We start from the raw sequence: 6,000 nt of genomic DNA on the forward strand, positions 1-6,000 counted from the left end.
GCTCTGCTGTCGCGCTGGGAATCGGCCTCAAGAAGGCGGGATAGCCGGGCTCCCTTCTTCCTACGGTGAGGATGGCTCCGTTCGAAGAACCCCCCCCCCCGCGGGCTGCCGGTCCAGGCAAGCGAGAGAGCGTCGGAGGCGCTGCCCAGTGCGTAGAACTCCGCGCGCCTCGACCACGAGCCTCTTCCTTATCTCTTACTCAAACTTCTCTGCTCCAACTCAGCTCGCTCGTCATTGGCCGACGTAGGGCGCGGGGACGTCAAACCTGCCGTCTTCTGATTGGCCGGAGGGAACACAGAAGCAGCTGTTCTGATTATCATATTTCAGGGGCTGGCGATCTGGCGAGGCGGCTGCTGGAGAAATCCGCGACAGACGCAGAGAAATATTGGGGGGAGGGGGGGAGGGGGGAGGGGGGAGGGGGGACGGAACCAGAGGCAACTTTTCCGCTCATTTGATTTCTCTTCCCCCCACCACCACCACACTCTTAATCCGTTTTTACTCCCCCCCCCGTTTGCATCAACACGCCTCCCCTTTCATTGGCTTAAAGCAAGCAGCTGCCTTTGATCACCACCCCTCTCTCCCTTACAGGATTTTTCTTTTTTCTTTTCTTTTCTTTTTTTGTTTGAGAGAAAGAAAGAAACAAGACGGTTTATTCTCTGAACGCTTCCCCTCCCTCATCTATGCAGGCTGTTTGAGGGGTGGGTGGGGGTGGGAGAGGGAAATATGGATCAGGTGACTGATCAAATATTGTGGGAGGGGAAAAGCAGGAGGGGGAGTGGCGGATTAAAAGCCGTGCGATCTGATTTATGCCACACACAAAAAGGGGGCAATAAAGGCTTAGCCGCTTAGATTTTCGCCCGCTACTTTTTTTTGGAGGGGGGAGGGGTCATTTTTTGTTTTGTTTTAATTATTATTTGAGGCGAAGGATAAAAGCGTCAGCGAGACTCGGATTGACAGGACATTGACAACTGCTTGATCCTGGTTGCCCGTAAAGCTTCAGGTTCCCTCATTTGGCTTCTCTATTCCCGTAGTAGTGACAAGGACGTCGGGGGAAAGTGGTAACATCACAGCTACTCGCAGGTGTTTAGCGCTTAAAAGTAGTGCGTTTCCCACCGCCACCCAGGCCCCCAGGTAAAAATCCCCCCCGCCCGGAATTTCAGTGGAATTTACTCCTGAGTAAGCGGATAGACGAAGGGAAAAGGCTAGACTGAAACATTTCCTCCAGTGGCTCTACTATTTTGGAAAAAAATCTTATTACAGCTATTGTGTGCTGCCCTTAGATTTTTTAGAGAAAACTGGTAGAACATTTTCCCAGCCAAACCTACTGATACTTCTAAGTTACCAACTACTGCTTTTACTGTCGGTAGGAACCTGGAAGTACTTTACCACTTCAGTTGTCCGTTAAGAAGTGAGATAAAGGCCGTTTCTATCCCCATGATTAATAATGACTTCTAGACAATCTCTGCCTATGTGTGTAAAAAACACCACTGGCGTCCTACATTGAAACGCGAATCTAATCTTAATCACTTAGTAAGACTAATGGCACCTGATCCTAAACACACATAGAAAATACACGTACGGTAGTAATATGCCGGTTCGTGGTGAATGAAATATAGCCACGAATCCTTTCGGTGATACAGTACAAAGCACGTCTGCTTTACTGTTCTATCGACACAGTGATGCTTGGATGACGCTGTAAGACATTATAAATCACTACTTATGGAAGTGCTACCCCTCACCTTGGGAAGGTGGGCATTGATTTCTCCTGACACGGCACAGAATCATCCTGTTAAATGAGCAAGAAGTGAGGTTCAATTGACAGTCTCTTGGTAGAAAGTTCATTAGCTCATCTTCTGACTTTCCACTCCTTCATGCGCATACAGACACATGCACACGGGCACCATTTGCTCCCAGGTCCTCCTCCCTCCAACGATTTCAGAATAAGTGGACCTTTTGACTGCTAAAATGTTAGGGAAATTTTGTTTTTCAGTGCTGCCTGACTCTACCGAGCGGTTGGACAAAGTCTATATTTCAAAGGAGTTTTCTCAGAAGAGAGGGGGGGGGGTGTGTGGAAATCAACAAAGAAGGAAAATATATAGTCTGTATACGAAGTTGGGTCTCTTTCTGGAGTGGTTCGGCTTCATTGAGGGGAATCGATGTAACCCATCTCCTATCCAGCCTCAGTAAATAAAGTCGCCCCATTTCCCAGCCGCTCCCAAAGCTTTCCACGAGTGTAAATGTAAAAATGCGTTCATGACGTCCAATCTTCGTTATTACCGGATGCACATGAATTTTAAACGCGTTCTAAACGAAAGAGTTGCTGTGGTTGTTGCTATTGAGATTTGTAAGAAGTAGACCTAACCCGCTTTTCAACTTCAGCTAAAAAACAAAACAAAGGGGAGGAAGAATTTAGCGTCCAGCGGAGCTCAGTTGACCGTCTTGAAAATGATCCTCCGAGAAGGTCAGAAGGCAAACTTGGACTATAAACAAACATGGCTGGTATATTTCAAGATTCAGCACATACACAGTGGCAGACGGGGGCTAGATAGTGGTGGTGAATTTCATCGCATCCAGAAAAGAGGCGGACAGGAGCACAGTTTCTTTCTTTCATTCTTGCCCCCCCCCCCCACCCGCCTTCCCCTCACCGCGACATTGCTAGGTTTAGTCTGTATAAAGCAACAGCAGCAAGATGAGTAACACTACGGATTTAGGCGCGGGGACCCAAATCCACCGCCAAAAAAGGAGGGGCCTTTCATTCCAGATAATTTAACCAAAATAAATGCCAGCTGACCCATCCACAAGCTTCAGCTCGACATGCAGAAACGACTCCCCGGATTTCTTCTCGCCTGACTAGGAAGTTGAAGACGAGCAGGGATCCCGTAGGCAAGGATGGGAAACGGGGCGAACTTCTAGGTCCCTGGAAGCTCCGCAGATGAAGACCGAAGGGGCGTCTTGCTCTCCGCCCTCCCCTTTAAAGGCACAAAGCGGGCAAACGCCAACCGTTCGGGTTCTCGGAGGTGAAAGGAAGTGCCTTTGCTTTAATTCACCTTCCCCAACCTGGTTTAGAGTCGGGTTGAATGACTAGTCCCGTATTCTCCGAGTCGCATTTGAGCGTTTGCGTCCCGATCGACTAACTAAGATTCTCCTTTAAGAAGCCGCTGCCTCTAGTTCTTAGTAAAGTGTTCAGTTTTTTCGTTCCTTGGCCCCATTCGGGGTAACAGTACAAAGGTAAAAAGGAGTGTTAGCGTATCGCTGCCTCTATGCAGAACGTTTCTGCATTCACGCGCCTCTGAGACAATTTTTGCAAGACACTCTTTGGATTGTCTCTTCAGTATTCACGAGCCGTTCCCCCCACCCCCACAATTATAGACTTCTACCCTGGATATACAGCGTTTGGAGCGCATACGAGGCTCATGTTTATTCCATGTATATATTGGTGCCGTGAATTCTTCCACCACCTCGAGCATCACCGCTATCACCGCGCCGAGAGGGGAGGTTTTATGGTGTTTCCGAGTTTGGCCTTCACACGATCGCAACAGCGACCCCTTGTGTCCGAAAGGAGAACGGTCCTCTTGCTCGGTGAGCATTAAACCGAGAGACATTCGGATAGCAGCCTTTCCCTATTTTCACAAGCATTAAACACTCTGGGATAACGAACCGCTTCGCTCCAGGGTAGCAAGAATGAAAGGGCTTTTAAGGGTAGCAAAGAAAAGGGGAAGGGCTCGAAGCGTTTATATGACGACGCTCGATATTAAAATAACAATCGACGGGCGCGAATATATATTATTTTAAACCCATATGCGATTTATTTATTTTTTGCAATTTTTTTTGGTCTCTTCTGCCTTGCCCGAAACGAGTGCATTCTTGTTGGCTGGAGAGAGCTCGTTGGGTACGATTTTTAAGCTTCTCCCGATTGCCAGAAAATTGCCGTTTCACTTTCTCCACCTTAGGGCTGTTATTTCTGTACTTTGAAAGACTTTTTTTTTCCGGGAAAGCCTTGGTAGATGAACATGAAGAACATTAAAGAAAGGATGAGTAAGAGCGGAGAGAAAAGAATGGAGGACTCGGGTCTCGGCAGGACGGTTGTTTCTTCACCCCCTCCTCCCCTTACTGCTTGGCTACTGCCTTTTCTTTTGGATGAAAGGACTGCGGGAAAGAATGCTAGTGCAACGCCCGCAGTTTGCTGGGCCGTTAGGGATTAAAGTAAAATAAAATAAAAAAAGAAGTTTCAGAGCAAATGCAGATATATCTTGCTCGAGGTGGAAAATGTCGGAACCGGACAGATAAGTAAATAGAAATGCTGGGGATTGGGTTAAACGTTTCTTTCCTTTACCTTTCCTTTCTCGGCGGTTGGGAGAAAAAGATTTGCGCCAGAATGGAAGGAAACCTCTAAAAGCCATTCTCTCAGAAAGAGGCTCTCTAAAATCCCTTTTGCCTCTTCCGGACTAAAAAGATGACTTCAGCTTGCTACACAGATGTTGAGAATCAAAACCAACCAACCAACCAGCCAACCATTCGGATTTTGTGGGTTTTGCTGATGTTTTCGGTGATCGTATACTTGCTAGGGGTGGGTGGGTTATGAATGCGGGCTACTCGATGCGGTTCTCTGTTGTGGAGGTGGGGATAGCTGAGAGTTAACTCTTCCTGTTCCACACAAAGCATCGTCTTCCTTTTTTTCCTCCCCCTGGTAGAAGAATTTTCTTATAACGGATTGGCTTAGGAGGAAAAGGACCGCGTTGCCTGAAAAAAATGGCATCCTGTCCGCATCTGGAATTGAAGGAGAAGAGCCGCAAGTCAGAGAGATCAGAAGGGCACCCGAAAAGTTTAGGGACGGGAGAAAAGCCGGTCGTTGGCTCTGAATCAGATGCTCGTTGTGGACGGAAAAAATGCTCTAAAGGAGAATTCCCTTTAAATCGAAGTTGATGTTGTCAGCCGGTTATTTCAACTTTCCTTCAAGCAAACTTTTTCAATAAATAAATAATTCATTTAAAAAAAAACATGGCAGTAAAGTTTATTACTAATCCTGGCATCATTGTTATCCGTATCATCATCATATAACCAATAGTTTTGTGTTACTGTTGTTAGATATCACGGGTTGCAACTTTTAAGAGAACAAAGTGCACACTTTCCCCTTGCCATTCAGTTTCAAGTCGAATCTCAAATTAAATAGCAACTCAGTTTCTTTTACCCCCTTCTGTAAAGTCATGTCAGATTCTTGCAGACCTCCTGGGCAAATCCCTGCAGTTTCCTTGGCAGAATTTTTCAGAAACGGTTTGCTATTGCCTCCTTTCTAGGGCAGAGAGAAAGTGACTGGCCACCCAGCTGGCTTTGTGCCTAAGATGGGACTCAGTCTACTGGTTTCTGCATGATGTCTTAACCACAGTACCAAACTGGCTCTCAAGCTAGTCATTTCCTAATTCCAATTTCTTGGATGCACGTTAGAGATTTACAGTAAAGCTTGAGATTTGAACTAAGTAAGCTAGCATATGAACTTCTGCTTAGAGATGACTCCCACTAGACTTTGTTGTTGTTAGTTGCGAAGTCGTGTCCGACCCATTGCGACCCTATGGACAATGTTCCTCCAGGCTTTCCTGTCCTCTATATTTATTATTATATTTATTAAATTTTTATACCATCTTCTGGAGTCCATTTAAGCTCACGCCTACTGCTTCAGTGACTCCATCCAGCCACCTCATTCTCTGTTGTCCCCTTCTTCTCTTGCCCTCAATCTTTCCCAGCATTAGGCTCTTCTCCAGTGAGTCCTTCCTTCTCATTAGGTGGCCAAAGTATTTGAGTTTTAGCTTCAGGATCTGGCCTTCTAAAGAGCAGTCAGGGTTGATCTCCTCTAGGACTGACCGGTTTGATCGCCTGGCAGTCCAAGGGACTTGTAGGAGTCTTCTCCAGCACCATAGTTCAAAGGCGCTCAGCCTTTTCATAGACTTACTGCAAAGTAAACAGGGCAGGAGGGAGTGTAACCTTCAGGACTAGTGAGTAGAGGCT

Source organism: Vipera ursinii, assembly GCF_947247035.1.
Source record: "Vipera ursinii genome assembly, chromosome: 2".
Taxonomy (NCBI): domain Eukaryota; kingdom Metazoa; phylum Chordata; class Lepidosauria; order Squamata; family Viperidae; genus Vipera; species Vipera ursinii.